The 25,369-nt window shown below is 45.1% G+C and overlaps 1 protein-coding gene across 3 annotated transcripts in view; it reads left to right on the top strand.

Annotated features, from left to right (window-relative positions):
- FAM120B (family with sequence similarity 120 member B) overlaps positions 1–25,369 on the top strand; it is a 401,073-nt gene that overhangs the window by 72,013 nt on the left and 303,691 nt on the right. The window contains exon 1 of one of the 3 annotated variants that reach the window (XM_082251420.1): positions 18,571–18,585. The exons of 1 other annotated variant lie outside the window; for it this stretch is intronic. The gene's annotated coding sequence lies outside the window, so the exon portion shown is untranslated. One more of the 3 variants, XM_082251419.1, reaches the window with a different exon arrangement.

The raw sequence follows: 25,369 nt of genomic DNA on the forward strand, positions 1-25,369 counted from the left end.
TGTACCCCCCAAAGATTGTGTTCACTGCACCCCACAAAGATTCTGTTCACTGTACCCCACAAAGATTGTGTTCACTGCACCCCAAAAAGATTGTGTTCACTGCACCCCAAAAAGGATGTTGTTCACTGCACCCCAAAAAGGATGTTGTTCACTCCACCCCAAAAAGATTGTGTTCACTGCACCCCACAAAGATTGTGTTCACTGCACCCCAAAAAGATTGTGTTCACTGCACCCCAAAAATGATTTTGTTCACTGCACCCCAAAAAGGATTTTGTTCACTGCACCCCAAAAAGGATGTTGTTCACTCCACCCCAAAAAGATTGTGTTCACTGCACCCCAAAAAGATTGTGTTCACTGCACCCCACAAAGGATTTTGTTCACTGCACCCCAAAAAGATTGTGTTCACTGCACCCCAAAAAGGATGTTGTTCACTGCACCCCAAAAAGGATTTTGTTCACTGCACCCCAAAAAGATTGTGTTCACTGCACCCCACAAAGGATTTTGTTCACTGCACCCCACAAAGATTGTGTTCACTGCACACCAAAAAGGATTGTGTTCACTGCACCCCAAAAAGATTTTGTTCACTGCACCCCAAAAAGATTGTGTTCACTGCAGCCCAAAAAGATTGTGTTCACTGCAGCCCAAAAAGATTGTGTTCACTGCAGCCCAAAAAGATTGTGTTCACTGCAGCCCAAAAAGATTGTGTTCACTGCAGCTCACACACAGAAAAATGGATGTGGATCACTGACACCTGCCTATCTCCAATCCCACACCACACAGCAATATCGATTGTAGTTTGTAGAACACAGTTTCCCTAAAATTCAGCAGACTCTGTCCCTAACAGGATTGAGAAGAGATCGTAGATCAGGATTGAGTGCAGACCCCACCCCCCACACAGCAATATCGATTGTAGTTTGTAGAAGACACTGACCCTATAATTCAGCAGACTCTATCCCTAAAATGCCTACAACTCGCCCTGCCTAAACACTCCGACCTGTCCCTCAATTCTATCCGGACACAAATGGTTTTTTCCTGCCTATCTTTCCCTAATCAGCAGCCAGCACGTTGATGTGTGCTCTGTCCCTGAATCTAAGCAGCATAATGACGCCGCTGCGGCTGCCTCGAACTTATAAAGACTTGGTCACATGCTTCAGACGGCCAATCACAGCTACTGAGACATTTGCAGGCATGGCTGGGATGGCTTAAGGCACACCAGTTAAACGATTGTTGATTGGCTGTTGAAAGCCCGCCATGAAAAGAGCGCCAAAGCATGCAAAACCCGGAAATAAAACGACCGAACACGGATTTTTACCCGAACATACAGTAAAGTGTCCGTGTCCGTGTTCGGGTACAAAAAATCCAATTATTCGGTACGAACACGAATAATACAGTCCGTGTTCGCTCAACACTAGTTATAACCCCTGTCAGATTCTTTTTCGCCTCTTTCAATCTGTGTCCAGTTGCGGAGGTTTCCCTTCACTTCCTGTCCCATAGCGAAACAGGAAGTGAGGGAAAATCCCTGAAATATAAGTGAATTCCTTGGGGACCACCAGGTCACCAGAACTAGCGTCCCCATTGGAAGATTTCCCTTTTATTACTTTTCTAGGGAAAATCCAAAATTTGGTATTTTCTTTTACTTTCACTTTCAGTTATAATGGTAAACAGGACAAATAGAGAGGGTGAATCTCCCTTAAAGGGACACAGACAGCAATAAAAACTGACAAGCCTTCTAATCCCTCTCCACTCTATCCAAAATGAGAAAACAATTGCCTTTGGTTATACTTTAAAATAGATAGATGTAAAGCTTTCTAGCCTCAGTTACCTATGATACTTGGCTCTACTTTGCGGTGTAGTGGTTAGCACTTTCACCTAGCAGCAAGAGGGTCGCTGGTTTGAATCCCAACCACGACACTCCCTGCCTGGAGTTTGCATGTTCTCCCTGTGCCTGCGTGGGTTTCCTCCGGGTACTCCGGTTTCCTCCCACACTCCAAAGACATGCTGGTAGGTTAATTGGATCCTGTAAAAAAATGGCCCTACTGTGAATGTGAGTTAGGGACCTTAGATTGTAAGCTCCTTGAGGGCAGGGACTGATGTGAATGTGCAATGTATATGTAAAGTGCTGCGTAAATTGACAGCGCTATATAAATACCTGAAATAAATAAAATAAATAAATACTTTGCATTCCAAGCCTATGGTGGGTGTCTTCTTCTCCCTCTCACTTTAAGCCCTATATTTTTTATTACCTTCCTCCTCATGTTTCTCCCTCATCCCACCCCTTTTCCTTTCCAATTTATACTTCTTAATCTGAGAGTGTTGAAATGTCTTCAACATTTTACAAGTCCAGCTGAATTTGACTTAGTACCGTAAGCTATACTTGGATACATGAGAACCCTTAAAAGATAGTCTATTCAAAAGAATTTATCTTTACATACTCCTGGCAGTTCTTCATTATGGTGGACCTTGACCCTCTTTTCGACTTTTCCAAAATCTTATTCTTTATCCCTCAACTGTTATACTTGCAGATTTTTTTTTTTAATTTTTTGATGTGGTTATCTATCCACTTCTGTATTTCATGCCTAGACAAGAATGACATAACCTACAGCTGCCCAAAATCTCTTGGGATATTTGGGTCACATATCCCAGGAGACTTCAAGACAGACTCCAGCAATCCAGAGCTCATAAGCAGTGGTGTGCAGTGTTGGGGTAGTTACTCAAAAAATGTAACTAGTTACTTCTGTAAATTGTAACGAGATTACTTTACTAGTTACTGCATTTGAAAAGTAACTTCACTACTTATTACTTTACTCTCCTCTTTCTTAATTGACCGTGTAGAAGAAGATACATGACACTCTTTCTGCATAGAGTTTATTGTATAAACACAGGCTTTGGGAAACATGAGAACAAAACCTGAAAAAACAGAATAAAACATAAAGTGCAACAAAAAGTCAAAAACGTCATCCCTCTCTATTCTTCAAAATAACGATTGTATCGCACGGCTTGGGGAACGCAGGAAAGCGCGTTCCTATAGCCTAGTAAAGTAGTGTAGTTACTTCCTATAGCCTAGTAAAGTAGTGTAGTTACCTCCTATAGCCTAGTAAAGTAGTGTAGTTACTTCCTATAGCCTAGTAAAGTAGTGTAGTTACTTCCTATAGCCTAGTAAAGTAGTGTAGCTACCAATATTAGTATTGTAACTAGTTACATTACTTTGTTACCAAAAAGAGAAATGTAGTTACTGTAATCAGTTACTTTGTAACTAGTTACCCCCAACACTGGTGGTGTGGTTATTAGGGTGCCAGGTAACACAACCCAGATGGACAGTCAGTCTACAAAGTGTCATCAGGGGGCAGGAAAGTGACAGCCGGCTCCCAAATCCAACATGATAGTATGGAAGAAAAATGCTGAGGAAGTTTTGGGTGCAAGGAAGACAGTGCTGCACTAGTATGCGTTTTTATCTTATCATTCAGGGATGGGTACATGGCACAGCTAAATTCACTATTGAATACACTAATCAAGTTCCTTTCTAAATGGTAAGTTCACTTTTACAGAAAATCTGTAAGGTGACCTCACACTGGACCCCCTCCCCTCCGGTCCCGCTGTATCAGAGTCCCGAGATCGCCCGCTGTCAGACACTGGCTGCTTCACACCAGTTTGGGGATTTGAAACTCTTCTCCTCTCCTTGCAGCGCTGATCAGTCAGTGCTGTCCATGTGACAGTGCTGACCAATTAGAATGCCTCTTGTTTGTACACGCTAAGAGGTAGGGATAGGGGGTTAAGCCGTAGAGATTTCAAATCCCGGGCCAGTGAAGCATGGGATCGCTGGACTCTGGTACAGCGGGACAAGGGGCAATGGAGTCCAGTGTAAGGTCACCTTAAAGATTTCCTGTAAAGGTGAACTTACACTTGAAACGTGGTAAAGTAGCTTTTGAAATCTCTGTCTTGAGGACTCAATGCAAGAGAATCCTGCTGTCACATGAGCCAATGGAGTTTATTTATTAAAACTGGAGAGTGCAAAATGTGGTGCAGCTCAAAAAAATGAAAGATGATTGGTTTCTATGCAGAGCTGCACCAGATTTTGCACTCTCTAGTTTTAGTAAATCAACCCCAATGAGTCGAATTCCTCCTGCTGCCTTCTCCGCAATGTTAAAAAATTGATTAGATAGACCCAGTCATGATTTAGTAATTGTTTGCAAGGTTTAAATCTTCTATTTACTGCATTATATTGGCATTTCAAAGTAATAATATTGAACTTGTTGATTCTCTCCCACAAAACATCTAATCACTGAAGAAAACCAACCTCCTGTTCCTTTTCCTAAGCTGGTGCTAAGTCCGCCTAAAAGGAGTTGAGCACCTTCAACCCTTCCAGGAACATCAGGTTTGCTTTGAAAGATCCAAATGGTGAAAGGCCAAATGAGACAACATCTGCAACTTAGTCCTAAGACAAAACCTACTGGCACCCAAAGGGAAGATGTTGATGAGGCTAATGACACTTGCATGTAAGGAACAGAAAAAAAAAGCACCCCTCACCATCTTTTATTTTATGAATTGCAAGCTTTGAAAATTACAGCCAGGTCCTGCAGATTGAATTTGGAAAGTGGTTTTCCCAGAGTAATCTGCTGCAACTAGAAATTACGAAGGTGGCAGTGGCAAGAAATAAAGGGCCTTGCTTCCAATGAGGCCAATTGAGGCAACTGCTATAACTACTTGCCTACCACCCGCTGTGTATTTACTGCGCAGTGTGGCTCTATTGCGCAAAACTACGTACCTGTACGTCGTTTCCTTCAATAGCCACAACATCGTGCCACCAGAGGCGCAATCGCGCCGTGATTGGCTAGAGGGAATGTCAATGAGCGGGTCTGGCAGACCCAAGGTCCACCGGCCACCCGCGATCATCCCCAGGAGAAGCAGAATGGCGGTCTGCCTATGTAAACAAGGCAGATCGCCATTCTGCAAGGGCAGAAACACCAATCTCTGTCTTCTCCCAATCAGTGCAACCCCCTTACAGTTAGTAAGCACCCCCTAGGGACACATTTAACCCCTTGATCACCCCTGATGGTAACCCCTTTCCCTGTCAGTGTCATTAGTGCATTTTTTTTAGCACTGATCACTGTATTGGTGTCACTTTAACCCAAAAAGTGAGATTTGTCTGCCACAATGTCGTAGTCCTGCAAAAAATCACTGATTGCTGCCATTGCTAGTAAAAAAATAAATAAATAAAAAATTCCATAAAAATATCGTATGTAGACAATATAACTTTTGCGCAAACCTATCAATATACACTTATTGGGAATTTTTTTTACCAAAAATATGTAGCAGAATACATATTGGCCTAAATTGATGAAAAAAATAGAATATTTACATTTTTTTATTGGCTGTGTTTTAAAGCAGAAAGTAAAAAATATATATATTTTTTTCAAAATTGTTGCTCTTTTTTATTGTACAAAAAATAAAAACCGCAGAGGTGATCAAATACCACCAAAAGGAAGCTCTATTTGTGGGAAACATCAAATTTATTTTAGTACAGCGTCGCACAACGACGCAATTGTCAGTTAAAATGCAGTTTTTTTTTGTGAAACGCAGTGCTGTATCACAAAAAATGGCCTGGTCATTAAGGGGAAAAACCTTCCGGTCCAGAAGTGGTTAAACGGCACTCAGAATCTTGGGCTCATCTTTACTGAGTTACACAGGCAGGCACAGGGGCTGAGACTCTTAAGTAATGCAGACCCTGTAAACAAAGCAGGCTCATGGTCACTGAGCACAGCGCTTCCGGCCATTGCACCTGCCTGTGTGACAGGTGCAGCGGTCAGGCAGAGACCATTACTCAGTGATGCTGAGCCTGCCCTCTTGACAGGCTCTGCGTCACTGAGCTGACTGCCTGTGTTTGCAGGTACATACATACACAGGCTGCACTACAGCTGTCCGTGGCAGCCATCTTTGCCATAGCATGGATGCATTTGCACCTGCATGGTCCTGCTTGGGATTTTTCTTATTGTTGATTCCCATAGCATAGAAAAATATAAATGCCATTCATTAACTCAGAAAGAAACTCTGGGCAAAGTTACAGTGCCTCTTTAAAGGCCTCATTCACAGGAGGTGTATCAACGTATATCCCATACCAGGGCCATATTTACCAGCACAGGTGTTCCGTGCATCCCAGTACAAGCAGTCCTATTGATGTCAAATGGGAGGCAGTGACTGCACAGACACTGCTCCCAATATGACATTCATGTGGATGTGTGTCCCCAAACTCACACTATCGGGGCTGTGCACCCACACAGATGATTGCACGGGTGTCAAACTCAATTTTATGGTAGGCCACATCAGCATTATGGTTGTCCGCAAAGAGCTGGTTGTATATGGAACATTATAAAAATGTAAATGAATATGTGCAGAAAAAAATGGCGCCTACTATGTGTTTATATTATAATGTAGCTGCCATCAATTTGGGGAAAACCCCAAAGTAAATATGTGATAAATTTAATTTGAGGCGCTACTTATAATACCGATACATTTTCATGTGTACATGTTCCTTAGTGGTGTTCCTCTACCCGATTATTAGGGGGCCACTCACCAGATAGATTTGGGCCACCAGGACCCTCTCTGCTTTTAATTAGATTGTTTGGTCTCAACTTTAATCCCCCATCTTCTGAAAAGATCGGTTTTCACAAAACATCTAGGACCTTGACAAATTTACATATTCCTCCTTTTTATGAAATCAGGCTCCAAATTGCCCATAGAGATCCCCAGAACAAAGCATAAAGCATATAATCGTGAAATACATTTATTAAAACTTCTTGTTACCAAGCTTAGCCGTAGATAAAAAAGACTCACATTTCAATGTGCCTCCAAGCGGCACCCACTACAATCGTTTAATGAACAATATTCAGTGCCGTGTTGAAATGCATTGAGGTCTGAAGTGGTGATACTTCCGGTTTCGGTGGAACGCAGATGACATGCACGCCGATCCTGAAAAAGGACGCCAGTGTTCACTAAACGATTGTAGTGGGTGCCGTTTGGAGGTGCATTAAAATGTGAGTCTTTTTATTATAATTATTATTATACAGGATTTATATAGCGCCAACAGTTATCTACTGCTAAGCTTGGTAACAAGAAGTTTTAATAAAACGTATTGCACAATTATATGCATTTTGCTTTGTTCTCGGGATCTCCATTGGTGATTTGGAGCCGTGTTTCATAAAAGGGAGGAATATATAAATTTGTCCAGGTCGTGGATGTTTTGTGAAAACCAATCTTTTAAGAAGATGGGGGATTAAAGTTGGGACCAAATGATCTAATTACCAGAGAGTTGTGTCTTTGGTTCTGATTCAGGTGCAAAATTCAGGCAAAAATTCGGACCTGTCCTTATCTTCTAAACAGTTCTATCAATATCTTCAACTCCGACATGCAATCCAGATTCAAAAGCAAACACTTTAACTGTATCTACTTCTCCCATACTGATGCAAGTCCTCAAAGCTGCTGCTTGGAAAGGCCTGATATCGCATGTGTACTCTGTATTATTATCTTCCATCCAAGATCATGCTTCACTGAAATCCAGGGCTCATTGGGTTACGGATATTGGAGATATTGATGGTGACAAATGGGATATGGCCTTAGAATTGATTCCTACCGTAACTATATCAGCCTCCCATAAGCTCTGGCAACTGTTTATTCTTCATAGAGCTTAACAGACGACTGATAGACTGTACACATAGGGCAGGAGAGATTCCCCCCTATGTCCGAAGTATAAAATGCATCAGGGTGATTTTATACATATGATCTGGCACTGCCCAAAACTTAAACGCTACTGGGCTGAAGTTTTGCAACTTATTTCTGATCTAGCTCAAGTTCCCATACCTTCATCTCCACTGATGTGCCTGCTAGGTGCAATTGATGCTGAAATGTATCCAAAGGGTACCTAAATTACGATTACTAGGCCTTTTGTACTTAGAAAGCTTATCGCCCCACACTTGATAGCATCCACCGTGCCTACCAAACAACAGTGGATAGCTTATGTCAACTACCTCTTACTCAGGGAGCAACTGGTTTATTGCCACACAAATGCTACGCCAAGGTTTAACCTCATTTGGCAGAATTGGTTGGACAATCCTAGTCTTGCCCCACTGCAGTTAGTAATGGATAGACTTCTATGACTCTAACCCAAAACTCACAGGGTTCTGTTTGGTGCTCATTTTCTTTGCATTCAATAACAGAAAGGGTATATTTCCTGGCATTAAATGTTTTACAAGTGCTGGTTACTCTAATTCTATGTTATGTATCTCTGTATTTTTATTTAAAAAAAGGAAATAAATGTTTTATATCTGTTATGTATGATGTGACTGTCCACTACATGACTTTTGTATACAATATGTGCTTTGTATTGCCCTAAATGCTTTTTTGAATATATAGTCACTTTGTAAAATAAATTTTAAAAAAACATTGGGTTTAAAAAAAAAATTCTGACCTGATTCGCTCCAGCATATGTGAACAAAGCCTTAAGACCCACTACAGCATATGAACTCATTTTTTTCCACGTGCCTTTATTTTCAGATTTCTCCATATTCACATGCATATGCTGTCCAGAAACAGTTACAGGGGTTAGGACAAATATAACTCAACATGCCAAAAAGGGTCAGCTTAAATTCATATAGTTTAAACTATTTTTTAAGAGTTCAGGGCTTATCTACCCTTTCAGGGTTTTTTTCAGTCTGTTCCAGCAGGGGAGATTCACCCTCCCTAGCAGACGTTTGGGTTGTCACTGGAAGAGGAATAGAATTAAAGTCTTCCAATGAACTTGTAATAGCAAATGTCTAATGGAGAACTCCACCTAACTATTGGAGAGATTTCCTTGTCCTTCCTAATGTGCCAATGGGGCAAGAAGTGAGGGGAAATTTACACAAAATGACACACTTTTCAAGGAAAAGTGTTGTGGATTTGGTTTAACTACTACTTTAACCATTTGCCGACCATGCTATAGCACGGCCCGCCCAATTCTGGGAGGGCATCAATAGACGTCCTCCCAGAACCCTGTCCCCTGCGTGCCTCCTATGGCCAATCACAGCAGACCTTCACCATGGGATCAGCTGTGTCCAATCGCAGCTGATCACATGTAAACAGACTTGCTGATTTTCGGCAGTGCTTTCTTCACACTCTGTGCCTGTGGGAGGAAAGGAGAGTTGTTAACTGCCAGGCCTGTCAGCACATCGTTTACACTAATAAAAAGGGCACTCATCATAAGTTCCCCGATTATCAGTGAAATCCCATCAGTGCAGCCTCACCAGTCCCACCTATCAGTGCCTCCTCCTCAGTGCCGCCTATCAGTGCCACCTATCAGTGCCCAATAATGCTGCCTAAACAGTGCCTATCAGTTCAGCCACATCAGTGCAAATCAGTGAAGAAGAAAAATTACTAATTTGCTAAATTTTATAATAGAAACCAAGAAAAATTGCTGTTTGCCTAAAAACTGGGCATTTTTAGCCAGCAGTGTGCAATTATTTTAAATGCTTACTTGTAAGGTTTTATGTTCCCATAAATTACTTTTCATTCACTTGTCCTGTGTCTATAAAAAATGCTAGAAAAATGTGACTACTCCAGGAGAGTCGATTTTTTAACACCGCCCCCTCCCTCCTTCCGTGTCATAGCCCGTTCCTGTTCTGAGAGTGTCTAAATACTGAAACGCGTAAGACGCACATGACATGACGCAAGCACGCTACTTACACTATGTGAGCACTTCTTGATTCTGAGGTGGGTTTGATTGCCTGTTGTTTGGGAATAGCCTAGTCTTGAAGAAGAGGTGAACCGATTGTTGGTGTTCTGATGACACAGTGCAAATCTGGTCCAGTTGCAGATTGAGTTTATGGGCTTTCCACACACTTGTTTTGACCACTCTATAATTTGAGGGTCATTGCTTTCTGGTAAGCAGGATCTTCTCTCCTGACACAGTGGTGACTTGTGCTTTCAAGATTCACGGCATTTGGTGTGGGGATCGTCTTTCCTGTTACATTTACTTACAGACATTCCTTTATTGGACTGAACATAATTTTTATTGGCACTGCACCCTGTTGTTTACTGTATTACTGTGGGTTTATGATCTTACTTATTGGTGCTGGCTTCCTCCATTCAATTTTATTACCAAGCGCAAATATTATTTTTTTTTATTTTTTGTTAACTCAAAAGGCTAAAGAGGAACTTCACCATACCTACAGTATCTCACAAAAGTGAGTACACCCCTCACATTTTTGTAAATATTTTATTATATATTTTCATGTGACAACACTGAAGAAATGACACTTTGCTACAATGTAGTGAGTGCATAGCTTGTATAACAGTGTAAATTTGCTGTCCCCTCAAAATAACTCAACACACAGCTATTAATGTCTAAACTGCTGGCAACAAAAGTGAGTACAACCCTAAGTGAAAATGTCCAAATTGGGCCCAATTAGCCATTTTCCCTCCCTGGTGTCATGTGACTCATTAGTGTTACAAGGTCTCAGGTGTGAATGGGTAGCAGGTGTGATACATTTGGTTCTATAGCTCTCACTCTCTCATACTGGTCACTGGAAGTTCAACATGGCACTTCATGGCAGAGAACTCTCTGAGGATTTGAAAAAAAGAATTGTTGCTCTACATAAAGATGGCCTAGGCTATAGGAAGATTGCCAACACCCTGAAACTGAGCTGCAGCACGGTGGCCAAGACCATACAGCAGTTTAACAGGATAGGTTCCACTCAGAACAGGCCTCGCCATGCTCAACCAAAGAAGTTGAGTGCACGTGCTCAGCGTCATATCCAGAGGTTGTCTTTGGAAAATAGACGTATGAGTACTGCCAGCATTGCTGCAGAGTTTGAAGGGGTGGGGGGGTCAGCCTGTCAGTGCGCAGACCATACGCCGCACACTGCATCAAATTGGTCTGCATGGCTGTTATCCCAGAAGGAAGCCTCCTCTAAAGATGATACAAATGGAAGCCCGCAGTTTGCTGAAGACATGTAGACTAAGGACATGGATTACTGGAACTATGTCCTGTGGTCTGAGGAGACCAAGATAAACCTATTTGGTTCAGATGGTGTCAAGCATGTGTGGCAGCAACCAGGTGAGGAGTACAAAGACAAGTGTGTCTTGCCTACAGTCAAGCATGGTGGTGGGAGTGTCATGGTCTGGGGCTGCATGAGTGCTGCCGGCACTCGGGAGCTACAGTTCATTGAGGGAACAATGAATGCCAACATGTACTGTGACATACTGAAACATGGCATGATCCCCTCTCTTCGGAGACTGGGGCGCAGGGCAGTATTCCAACATGATACTGACCCCAAGCACATCTCCAAGATGGCCACTGCCTTGCTAAAGAAGAAGAGTGATGGACTGGCCAAGCATGTCTCCAGACGTAAACCCTATTGAGCATCTGTGGGGCATCCTCAAACGGAAGGAGGAGGAACGCAAGGTCTCTAACATCCATCAGCTTCGTGAAGTCGTCATGGAGGAGTGGAAGAGGACTCCAGTGGCAACCTGTGAAGCTCTGGTGAACTCAATGCCCAAGAGGGTTAAGGCAGTGCTGGAAAATAATGGTGGCCACTGGCCACACAAAATACTGACACTTTGGGCCCAATTTGGATATTTTAACTTAGGGGTGTACTCACTTTTGTTGCCAGCTGTTTAGACATTAATGGCTGTGTGTTGAGTTATTTTGAGGGGACAGAAAATTTACACTGTTATACAAGCTGTACACTCACTACTTTACATTGTAGCAAAGTGTAATTTCTTCAGTGTTGTCACATGAAAAGATATAATAAAATATTTACAAAAATGTGAGGGGTGTACTCACTTTTGTAAAATACTGTACATAGAACTGAATTCCATCTTTGTTAGGACTCTTTTACACAGGCTGCAGGGAGGAAAAAAAATAGGAAGTTAGGTGACAGATTTCCCATCCACCTGAAGCCAACAATACAGCCAGAAGGGGCTGTTCGCATTCCACAGCTGCAGCAAATTTAATGCAGCATGTTAAGCTGACAGCGGGCACTGCCCATCAAACTCGCCTGTCCAAGTCAATGGTGCCCCAGTGATGAGGTCCTATAGGACAAAATGCATCAGCGCAGCTACAGGGGTGACGTCATCACGCCCGCATAAATCAGGAATACTTGTATTTTATGTGTTTTTCTGCTTATAAATAGTTTTAACCTTAATAAACACTGGATTTTACTAACTACTACACTATGAGATACTTTCTTCCTCTTGGGCATTATTGAGCTTTATATACCATGTGGATTGTTACGGCTGGCGGTATGAGTTCCAATTGATAGCAGGGGTCATCATCTATGCATCCCTGTGGGATCTCTCCCAAAGCGCAGCCAAACCTCCTTCTTTGAGGTCTTCAGCCTCGTACACACGCAACGATTATCGGCCGACCGATCGTCCGACTTTTGTCCAAGTTGTGTTTTGTTGGTTGGAATGTGCCTAGACTGCACACTAATTTTCTCGGCCAACAAAATTCTACTTCAGAAGTGATGTCATGTGTTGGTTTGTTTTCTTTGTGTTTTTTCTTCACTGAGCATGCCCAGACTTGCTCATTAGATTTTTCCCTGTCGAAATCTGTACTGACTGCACGAAAATCAGACGTTGTGTTGACGGCCAACAAAAATTTTATAGTCTGCACACCAGATTTTTTTCGGCCGAAAATTCGGAGTTGGTTGTCGGAAGCATCATACTAACAAGCCGAAAATCGGCAGATCGGACGTTGGCCGAAAATTCCCTGCCAATTTTCGACGCGTGTGTACGGGGCTTTATAATTTGGTAAACAGCTTGTGTGTGGCGGTGCACACCTGGGTGAAGACTGTTTTTTACTTTGCTGGATCACTGGAATTTATCGGCACATTACATTTTTTTATGGACTTTTTTGATTATGTAGGACTTACCTTGATTGATTGTTTGAGCCCTATATGTATTCTTTATTGATTTGCAGTTCGAACACATATGTATGTTTACTGTATATATGTTGTATTTTTCACTTGATTTATTTTTAGATTTATTTATGTATTTGCATTTTATTTGTTGGAAAGCGCAACACATTTGGATTTATAATGGTGCCACACTGCCACCACGAGCCAAACGCTTGGCTCACAATTAAGACACATTAGTCCTAGTCCCATAAGGACTCTATTGGCAAACGCTGCTGTTTTGGGCTGACACATGTATATTCACAATGTGTAATCAGTTTTGCTGCCACCGCTAATTACACACTATTGATGTTGACATTTCATCCCTGAATAAGTTATGTGGCAGGCACAAGCTCAGAATGGCCTCAACATTTATTTATTCAGTTATCTAGGTAATTTTGCGCATGCACCACATGACTGGCTCAAACAGGGCTGCCATGTCAACATCAATAGTGTGTAATTAGTGGTGGTGGTGGCATACACTGTTTATATTTACATGTCAGCCCTCAGCAGTGGTAGTGGTCAATAGGGTACATTTATGATGTACGTATGTAAATGTACAAACAACTTTTTATGCAGGATCTTGCTGCTAGCATATTTACTAGTCCATGGAGCCCAGCATTGTCTTCCTTGCAGCTGAAGCTCTCCTTGAGCCGCTTGACATTTGTGCTGCCACCTTGAAACTCCTGTTTGGGAAGACGGCTCCTGCTTCTTGTGTTTCATGCCACAAGATCCAATGCATTCGCAGACATGCCACAGATCTCTGCTAGGATCAACAATGCACAATACACGGTCCCTCACGAAAAGGCTGGCTTCAGAGATGTGTTACATGGACATCCCAGGAGACAGCGGGTATCCAACCCCTACATCATCCTAGGCACGAAGTGAGGAAGCTGCCATCTGGGTCCCTGTTTGATCTACGACTGCCATGATGCTACACATGTGATCAGTTATGACACCAGCCATCTGATAGTTTGACAGTTTGTTTGAAAGCACAAGCAAACGTGACAGTTACATTCCCAACATGTGGCAGGAATATAACTGTTTTTTGAAACCGTTAAATTGATGGGGTTAGTTCCATTATAATGCTGGCCATACACTAGCCGAAAAATCTTCAAACTCGTTTTCTTATAAAGAACACTCATCCGTGAGGGCAGACGATTTTACCATCATGTAATGACCGAATATTGATTGATAAAATGTTCAATGGACATAAATGAATCAATTTTTCGCTCTTTTTTTCACATATGCCTAGTGCAAACAGTTTGGGTGAAAAACACATTAACATTTGAATTTATCGTTCATTCGGCAAAATATTCCAAACCTTCGATTTTTCAGCTCTGAAAAGTTAAAACTTTTTTATTTGTGCCCATTAACCACTTAAGCCCCGGAAGATTTTACCCCCTTCCTGACCAGGGGGTATTTTGCGATTCGGCACTGCGTGACTTTAACGGACAATTGCGCGGTCGTGCGACGCTGTACCTAAACTAATTTGGTGTCCTTTTTTTCCCACAAACAGAGCTTTCTTTTGGTGGTATTTGATCACCTGTGCGATTTTTTGATCATGCGCTATAAACAAAAAAAGAGCGTAAATTTTGCAAAAATAGCAATATTTTTCACATTTTTTTATATGAAATTCCCCCCCAAAAAAATGTAAAAATCTAAATTTTTTAACATTTTCAGCCAATTTGTTTTATGCTACCTATGTTTGGTAAAAAAAAAAATTGCAAAAAGCGTATTTTGATTGGTTTGCGCAAAAGTTATCGCGTTTACTAACAAAGGGAAAGATTTTTGTCATTTTTGTTGTTTTTTTTTTAACGCGTAATGGCGGCGATCTGCGATTTTTTTTGCGGTACTGCGACATTGCGGCGGACAGATCGGACCCTTGACTGACATTTTTGGGGTTACTAGTGACATTTCTACAGTAATCAGTGCTATACATATGCACTGTTACTGTAAAAATACACTGGCGGTGAAGGGGTTAACTTTTTTTTAAAGGGAGGGGCTATGTGTGTCCCTAGGGGCGTGCTTTCTACTGTGATTGGCTGTGGCTTCAGATGTATGAACAGTGATCAACGGTTCTACATAGTAGAACCGTATGATCATCCTTCATACACAGGGGAGAATGACAGGCAGCTTGTTTACACAAGCCGTCTGACTTTCTCCCTCTCCCCCGACGATCGCAGAGTGACCGGCGGACATCGGGTCCGCCGGTCACACGCGTGGTCACGCACCCCCTCCGGTGGCACACGCTCGCTCCCTAGACCCTCACAGGCTAGCGACGTAGACCTATGTCGCTTTGCCTGTGAGGGGCTGACTGCCGACGTAGATCTGCTTTAGGCAGTCGGCAAGTGGTTAACTGGACGAAAAACAAACAAACCAAATGACAGATTTTTGAACTATTTCTTGGCTAGTGTATGGCCAGCATTAGATTAGGGATGAACTCAGGCAAGTTCAGACACAAGTCTGAAGCCATCTGAGCTTTTCCGCCTGGAAAGCTGTCAAAGCTGACAGCCTTCAGCAATGGAGACATTCTCCGCCCTGCAGCTGCACATCTGAAAGGGGTGTGTATACATGAGCATGTGGGATGCCTCTGCCCACCTATAATTGGCTGTCACTTTGACAGCGTCCTGAGCAGGATAGCTCAGGTGGCTTCGAATTCATGTCTAAACACACCTGAGCTCATCACTGCTTTATATAAACTATCTGTGATTGTGTGAGAGGAAGGGCTCTTTCACACGAAGCAGACCGCATTGCGATCCGCTCCGGCACTTTTTTTTTCACGGAGCGGATGACACTTGTGTCATCCGCTCCATATGCCCGCATATCATCCCATCCGTTTGCGGATGATATACGGACATAATGTAAGTCTATGGGCATTGCGGATGTCAGCGGATGACACCGCTGACATCCGATTTTGCTTCCTTTCCGTTTTTGAACGGAGAAAAAAAATAGGGTTCTGTTCCGTTCCAAAAAACGGAACAGAACTGAAAGGACGAAAATCGGATGTCAGTGGATGGTCATCCGCTGACATCCGCAACGCCATTGACTTACATTATGTCCGTAAATCATCCGCAAAAAAAATAGGATGATTTGTGGACATACGGAGCGCCCGTGTGAAAGGGCCTGAAGTTAATTTAGGGCTCATCCACACAGCTGTTAATGGCTGTACACCACCCAGATCAGCCTGTGACCCCAAGAGAAAAGAGAGCACAGCTCCAAGTGCTAACACAAAGCTACCTGGTGACTACAATGCTCTCAGGTACTGGTTTGCCTAGCCAACTGAAGAAAACTGATGGGAGAAGTTGCACAGGAATGGTCAGCCCAGTCACATTACAAACGAAGATGGCTTCTGCTTGTCTCCTCCAGAAGCCACTCCTCGTTCACACGTTTCACCTTCCAGATGAGCCTATTTTTGTGTTGAGTACAAGACAAAAAGCCTGTACAAATCAACGACAGGCTGACACTGTCCACATGTATCTGTGGCTAGGGACTAGGGCTGGGCGATAAAACGATACCGATAGGTATCGCGATAGTCCCGTGCTCGATAGCAATATGAAAACTTGAACGATAAATCGAAAAGTCCGCTCCGACGGGTTTAAACTTTGAAAAATGGCGCCGCCCGGCGCCAACACGTCATTGCGCACGCGCCGCCGCCGCTCGGGAGAGGCCGGGAATAGCCGAAATTACACGAGCGGTGGCGGCGGGTGCGCAATGACGTATCGGCGCCGGGCGGCGCCATTTTTAAAACGAAGGCGCCTCTGGAACAGGTAAGTGAAACAGCTTCACTACCTGCCGTTATGCAGGGCTGCGGGCACACTACAAGGGATGCAGTGCTGCGGGCATGGTCTACATGTACCATGCCCACAGCACTGCATCTCCTGTAGTATGCCCACAACCCCGGATCCTCTTGTACCATGCCAGTACCCTGCATTCTCCTGCACCATGCCAGCCACCCTGCATTCTCCTGCACCATGCCAGTCACCCTGCATTCTCCTGCACCATGCCAGTCACCCTGCATTCTCCTGCACCATGCCAGTACCCTGCATTCTCCTGCACCATGCCAGTCACCCTGCATTCTCCTGCACCATGCCAGTCACCCTGCATTCTCCTGCACCATGCCAGCCACCCTGCATTCTCCTGCACCATGCCAGCCACCCTGCATTCTCCTGCACCATGCCAGTACCCTGCATTCTCCTGCACCATGCCAGTACCTTGCATTCTCCTGCACCATGCCAGTACCCTGCATTCTCCTGCACCATGCCAGTACCTTGCATTCTCCTGCACCATGCCCGCCACCCTGCATTCTCACCCTAGGGTCCTTATTTTAAATGGGTAATAAAAAATATCAATATATATCGATATCGACCGATATGAAACACTGATATCGTGATACAGTTTTCAGCCATATCGCCCAGCCCTACTAGGGACCAAATACCACCAAAAGAAAGCTCTATTTGTGGGGAAAAAATCACAACTTTTAGTTGAGTACAGCGTTGCATGACTGCGCAATTGTCAGTTAACCACTTGCTGACCGCGCTATAGCCGAATGACGGCTACAGCGTGAACAGCTAGTTCTGGGAGGCCATCATATGATGTCCTTCTCCCCGTGACCGCGCCTGCTACTGGGGGGCGGACGGCACGCTCTGATCACAGTGTAAGGAAGACACTGCTAATCATGGATGTAAATAGAAGCTGGTTATTGGCACTCCGATAATCGGCTACTCTAAAAGGAACATGTACACTGATAATCAGGACACTGATTATCACAGCAGCCAACAAGTGCTGCCAACGTGTGCTCACCAGTGCTGCCAATCATTGCCTCCTCATCAGTGCCTCATCAGTGCAGCCTTTCGGTGCCTCCTTGTCAATACCCACTAGTGCCTCCTCACCAGTGCCCATCAGTGCAGCCTCATCAGCACTGGGCAAAGTTTAACAAACTATCAAAACCTTTTTTTTCAACATTTTTAGTCTTTTTTTTTTTTCGTTTATTTAGCAAAAATAAAAAACACAGAGGTGCTTAAATACCACCAAAAGAAAGCTCTATTTGTGTGACAAAAATGCTAACAATGTAATTCGGGTACAACTTTGCATGACTGCGCAATTGTCATTCAAAGTGCGACAGCGCTGAAAATTGGCTTGGGCAGGAGGGGGGTAAAAGTGCCCAATATTGAAGTGGTAAAGTAACACAGTGCCGTTTCGCAAGTCCAGTCCGCGGCTGATCGGAATACACTGACCTGGGCGGTGTGCAGCCACAAACCAATGTTTACACAAACCCTAAATAGGTGAAGGTTCCCTCTGACCTATGGTTGCCACCTCATCGATGTAAACCAGGACACATATTCATTACACAGGTTCTGAGGCTGATATAATGCAATACGTGAGTTTAATTACCACCTTAATCAGCCCCAGAACCTGTGTCCTGGTTTAAAGGGATGAGGTGACAACTCTACTCTAACCACATTTTAGCGGAAGCCTCCATTCTTCACCATCCACACATCACTGATACTGATACAGCACACACACAAAACTCTATCCCTCCTAAACACAACGGGAGCTGCTCCACTAGACGCTCTGAGCAGAGCACGTGATCAGGTAGGCCGGAAGCGGAAGTACGGAGCGCTCAGTGTGTGAGAAGCGAGGATCAGGTAGACACACACAGGTACAGGTTACTTCTTACGCTGAGAGCGCGCATGCGCAGTAAGAGCAGCGTGGAGCCGCGGTAGTGCTTGGACTGTCCGCCGCCTGGTGTATCCTGGGAGTTGTAGTCTTCGAAGTGCAGGCGGTGAGGAGCTTCACTTCCTAACTATAGAGGGTATGTGTGTGCTGCAGGGACAGTAGGACGTAGCAGTGTGGTGTACATAGTTTATTATCATTACTGCTGTACTGAGGATGTTAGTGTTGCTTATGAAGACGTCATTAGTGGAAGTCCTTTGTATCAGCTTCTTGCAGTCCTCTGTACAGCAGTACATAAAGCCACCCGTATGGATATGGCCTGGTTCACAGTCGCCGTGCGCCGCAGCAAAACGCATCCGTTTAGACACATTTCCGTCTGTTGCGTTTCGATGTGTTTACACACGCTTCGGTGCGTTTAAGTGAATTTGCATGCATACATGTGGTAAAATCGCACAATGTGCGCAGACTAGGGTTGTCACCTCATACCTTTAATCCAGGACACATTAATTACACACGTTCTGAGGCTAATATAATGCACATAAGGCACTAAGTGAGTTTACCCACTTGCCGTCCGCCCACCACAGATATACTGCGCCAGGCTGGCTCGGGTTTGCAAACCACCGTACCTCCAGGGGCGGGGAAGCCGATCCGGCGCTAGCGATGGACGCCCACAATCGTTCCCTGCTGAGAGAGAGAACGACGGTCAGCTGTTGTAAACACAGCAGACCATTGTTTTCTCTGGAATGATTACAGAGCGCCTGTGATCCTTCAATATAGGATCACAGGTCTCTGTGTACCTTTCACAAGCCCCTCCCAACACAGTTAGAAAACACTCCCCTAGGCTCACACCTAACCCTTTTATCGCCCCTGGGTTAACCCCTTCCCTGCCAGTGTCATTAGTACAGTAACTGTGCATATTTTTAGCACTGATTACTGTAATAATATCACTGGTACCCCCACAAATGTCTGGGGTCCAATCTGTCTGCCGCAATGTCGCAGTCCCGCTAAAAATCGCTGATCGCCGCCATTACTAGTAACAATGAATAAATAAAAATGACAAATCTTTCCCCTAGTTTTTAGACGCGATAACTTTTGCGCAAACCAATCAAAATGCGCTTATTGGGATTTTGTACCAAAAATATTTAGCAGAATACAAATTGGCCTGATTTTTAATTTTTTTTTTGGGGGGGGGGGGGATGTTATATAGCAGGAAGTGAAAAAAATGAATTTTTGTAAAATCTTACCTGTAAAATTCCTTTCTCTGAGTCCTCCGACAGTCGCCGCCTCCTCTAAGTCCTCACTGTTGGGTATTGTCTTCCCATCCGCAGGAGCAGCTAGGCATATAGACTTAGTCCAAAGACAAAAGGCATTAGCATATACACACCCATGGGGGCTGTCCCATCCGGTCAATACCCCCCCTGCATCACCACTCCCAACTCAGTTTGGTAGCATAGCAGTAGGTAATAAGAACCCCAAAAGAGGGGCGGGGGTGCCTCCTGGGTTCTTCAGGGGTGCCTTGGCAAATTGGCAACAATTTGCCACAGGTTTTTAATTTTCTTAATTTTTGTTCGGAAGTTAAGCCACTGGCACCCTGACAAAAATTCAGTTTTCTCTTACATCCTCCGACAGTCGCCGCCTCCTCTAAGTCATCACTATTGGGATGTCCCAAAGCAGTATAGACATGAGGGGTGGGAGACGCAACCGTAGAAAAGGCAACGCAGTACCCACATCAGAGAAAGGAATCTTACACGCACCGTAAGAGAACCAACTGGGCAACAGAAAAAACAATGCTCAACAGGAGCAACAGCCCAGGAAAGCAAATACCAACAGCCAGGGACCCAGAGAAAAAATCCAAGGGTCCATCATGGCACTGCCGCACTGAGAACTTTGCGGCCAAAAGAAGCATCAGCTGATGCCAGAACGTCTACTTTGTAGAACTTGGAAAAAGTGTGCACCGACGACCAAGTCGCCGCCTTGCACACCTGAGCCACCGAGGCCCGATGCCAATAGGCCCAAGAAGCACTCAAAGACCTGGTAGAGTGCGCCTTAACAAGGAAGGGCGGAACCCATTCCTTCAAGGCATAAGCCTGCTCAATGGTCTGTCTGATCCATTTGGCAATAGTTGCTGCGGACGCAGCCATGCCCTTCCGAGGTCCCTCAGGAAGGACAAATAGGGAATCCGTCTTCCGAAAGGATTCCGTAGACCAGCCTTTTTCAACCAGGGTGCCATGGCACCTTGGTGTGCCTCCTGGGTTCTTCAGGGGTGCCTTGGCAAATTGGCAACAATTTGCCACAGGTTTTTAATTTTCTTAATTTTTGTTCGGAAGTTAAGCCACTGGCACCCTGACAACCCTGGGCAATGTGCGGGTCAAGCCACTGGCACCCTTACTACCAGTGACATCACTGGTTGATAAGGAGAATGACAGGTGCTTGCACAGCATCCTTATGTACTCCTCCTCATCCCTTCTCCATCAGCACTGGGGTCACATTAGCAAATAGAGGAAGAGAAACTAAGGGAGAAGAGAAACCCTAGAATACTATTCTGTACCAGTTTGCAATAGTGGAGGAATAAATCACTTCTAAGGTTGGATGGCCCATGTGTATTGATGTTGCTGCGTTATGTAAAACTATTCATTTATGGATTTTTTTTTACATTTTAAATTGGGGTGCCTCGAGATTGTGCAGAATTGTTAAGGGTGCCACAACTGGAAAAAGGTTGAGAAACACTGCCGTAGACGACAGGTAAACCCTGATCGCCCTGACAACATCCAAGGAATGCAAGGCAATCTCCTTTGGATGTTTAGGCTTCGTACAAAGCGAAGGCAGGACAATGTCCTCATTAAGGTGATATTTAGAGATCACCTTGGAAAGGAAGGATGGGGGTGGTCGCAAAACCACCTTATCCCTGTGAGTAAGACACTCTGCGAGCCGAAGTGATCTCCACCAGAAAAGCAACCTTTTTCGACATCAGAGGCAACGATATCTCCCTGATGTTTTCAAAGGGAGCACGCTGTAACGCGGACAGAACCAAGTTCAAGTCCCATGGAGGTAAAGGCTCCTTCCTAGGAGGAGCCAAATGTCGCACACCTTGAATGAAGGTGCGCACCAAGGAATGAGACGCCACAGGGCGTTGGAAAAGGACAGCCAGTGCAGACACCTGGCCCTTTATCATGGCCAGCGCCAGGCGCTGATCCACTCCAGACTGGAGGAAAGCCAAGATTCTTGACACCGAGTAAGAATGAGGGGAGAACCCCCTGGACTCACACCAGGTGAAATAGGCCTTCCAGGTACGGTAATAGATCTTACCAGAGGAGGATTTCCTAGCCTTGATTAGGGTAGGGATAACCTCAGGGGATAGACCTTTGTCCTTCAAGACATGGGTCTCAACAGTCAGGCCGTTAAAGCCAGCGACTGTAAAGCAGGATGGAAGATCGGACCTTGAGACAGGAGCTCTTCCCGCAGAGGCAGACGCCATGGAGGCGCCACTGCCAGGTGAACAACGTCGGCGTACCAGGACCGGCGAGGCCAGTCCGGCGCCACCAGAATCACCATGTGCGGTTCCGAGACCAATCTGCGTAGGAACCAGGATAGTAACTGAATCGGATGAAAGGTGTACATCAGACGATACTGATGCCAAGGGGCCACCAACGCATCCGAGGCATCCGCCAACGGATCGCGCGTTCTTGCCACGAATCTTTCCACCTTTCGATTTAGCCGAGATGCGAACAGATCCACGTCTGGGGATCCCCACCTCGCACTGACTATTCCTGACGCTAGGCAGATTAAAACTGAGTTGGGAGTGGTGATGCAGGGGGGGTATTGACCGGATGGGACAGCCCCCATGGGTGTGTATATGCTAATGCCTTTTGTCTTTGGACTAAGTCTATATACCTAGCTATTCCTACGGATAGGAAGACAATACCCAACGGCTTTTTTTTTGTTTATAGCGGAAAAAATAAAAACCGCACAGGTGATCAAATACCACCAAAAGAAAGCTCTGTTTGTGGGAAAAAAGGACATCAATTTTATTTGGGTACAGCGTGGAAGGGACACACAATTGTCAGTTAAAGTAACGCAGTGTCGAATCACAAAAAATGGCCTGGTCATGAAGGGGGCAAATCCTTCCGCTACAGAAGTGGTTAAAGCGGAGTTCCACCCAAATGTGGAACTTCTGCTCATATGCTCCCCCCCCCTTCCAGTACAACATTTTGCAATTTTCTCCTTCCCCCGCCCCCGAGCCAATGAGAATGCACAGTGCGCTTCACGCATGCCAAAAGACTTCATTGCCGGTTTCCCTTATGGTGACGGCAGCCAATCCTAAAATCGGCTGGGGTGCTGACATTGCGGACTCCCTGGACAGGTAAGTGTCTATATATTAAAAGTCAGCAGCCACAGTATTTGTAGCTGCTGACGTTTAAATTTTGTTTAACACAGCTTAAACACCTCTTTAATTACCACCTTAATCGGCCACAGAACCTACCGTATATACTCGAGTTTAAGCCGACCCGAGTATAAGCCGAGGCCCCTACTTTTACCACAAAAAGATGGGAAAAATCATTGACTCGAGTATAAGCCTAGGGTGAGAATGCAGGGCGGCGGGCATGGTACAGGAGAATGCAGGGTGACTGGCATGGTGCAGGAGAATGCAGGGTACTGGCATGGTGCAGGAGAATGCAGGGTACTGGCATGGTACAGGAGAATGCAGGGTGACTGGCATGGTGCAGGAGAATGCAGGGTGACTGGCATGGTGCAGGAGAATGCAGGGTACTGGCATGGTGCAGGAGAATGCACGGTACTGGCATGGTGCAGGAGAATGCACGGTACTGGCATGGTACAGGAGAATGCAGGGTGACTGGCATGGTGCAGGAGAATGCAGGGTGACTGGCATGGTGCAGGAGAATGCAGGGTGACTGGCATGGTACAGGAGAATGCAGGGTACTGGCATGGTGCAGGAGAATGCAGGGTACTGGCATGGTGCAGGAGTATGCAGGGTACTGGCATGGTACAGGAGAATGCAGGGTGACTGGCATGGTGCAGGAGAATGCAGGGTGACTGGTATGGTACAGGAGAATGCAGGGTGACTGGCATGGTGCAGGAGAATGCAGGGTACTGGCATGGTGCAGGAGAATGCAGGGTACTGGCATGGTACAAGAGAATGCAGGTGACTGGCATGGTGCAGGAGAATGCAGGGTGACTGGCATGGTGCAGGAGAATGCAGGGTGACTGGCATGGTACAGGAGAATGCAGGGTACTGGCATGGTGCAGGAGAATGCAGGGTACTGGCATGGTACAAGAGGATCCGGGGTTGTGGGCATACTACAGGAGATGCAGTGCTGTGGGCATGGTACAGGTGGACCATGCCCGCAGCACTGCATGCCTTGTAGTGTGCCCGCAGTCCTGCATAATGGCAGGTAGTGAAGCTGTTTCACTTACCTGTTCCAGAGGCGCCTTCATTTTAAAAATGGCGCCGCCCGGCGCCGACACGTCATTGCGCACGCGCCGCCGCCGCTCGTATACTTTTGGCTATTCCCGGCCTCTCCCGAGCGGCGAATAGCCGAAATTACACGAGCGGCGGCGCGTGCGCGGTGACATGTATGCGACGGGCGGCGCCATTTTTAAAGCTTAAGCCCGTCGGAGCGGACAGGGAATTTTTTTTTTTTTCCTTGACTCGAGTATAAGCCGAGGGGGACGTTTTCAGCACAAAAAAATGTGCTGAAAAACTCGGCTTATACTCGAGTATATACGGTATGTAATTAATGTGTCCTGGCTTAAAGGGATGAGGAGGCAACCCTAGTGCGAATACGGCTGCATCTCTGCTATGAATGTCCTGATTCAGTTTAATTTGGCTGCATGGACATACCCTCCGGGAACTACAGCCGTGGCCAATAGTTTGAGAATGTAAGAAATATTATTTTTTACATTTCTTTTTGTCAGATGTTACTATGGTATACTGAAGTATGATTACAAGCATTTCATAAGTGGCAAAGATTTTTATTGACGATTACAGTGCCTTGAAAAAGTATTCATACTTCTTGAAATGTTCCACGTAAATGTATTTTATTGGGATTTTATGTGATAGACCAACAAAAAGTGGCACATAATTGTGAAGTGGAAGAAAAATGATAAATGGTTTTCAAAATGTTTTACAAATAAATATGTGGAAAGTGTGGCATGCATATGTATTCAGCCCCCCTTACTCTGATACCCCTAACTAAAATCTAGTGGAACCAATTGCCTTCAGAAGTCACCTAATTAGAAAAAAAGAGTCCACCTGCGTGTAATTTAGTCTCGGTATAAATTAGAGATCGACCGATTATCGGCAACACCGCTATATCGGGGGCCAAAATGCACTTTCCCCGATATATCGTAATCGGCCCCTGAGGTTACCGATATTGCCGATATTTCAGGAAAGTGCATGTCCTGGGGTGATGCCTGCAGCTAGAGGCATCACCCTTGTACCGGTGTCCATAGCCAACGGTCGGCTGATTTGTAATGACAACCGATGCGGTTGAGAAGCTGCTCGGCTGTCATTACAAGGAGCGGGAGGGGACGCCCCCCCCCCCCGCCTTCCACAGCTTTCCCGGGTCTCCCGTCCCACCGGGAGACCCGGGCATCCTACCTCCACCGCCGCCGAATAGAAGACCCGGTGTAGCATGAAGATGTGTCCCTGTGAAAGCCGGTAGCCCTGCCGCAAGTGCGCATGCACTGATCTCCACGTAAAAAACCCGGAAGTCATGACATCACTTTCGGGTACTCGGTGCCGAATTAAA

This window comes from Pelophylax lessonae (genome assembly GCF_965119305.1).
Source record: "Pelophylax lessonae genome assembly, chromosome: 3".
NCBI classification, from domain to species: Eukaryota; Metazoa; Chordata; class Amphibia; order Anura; family Ranidae; genus Pelophylax; species Pelophylax lessonae.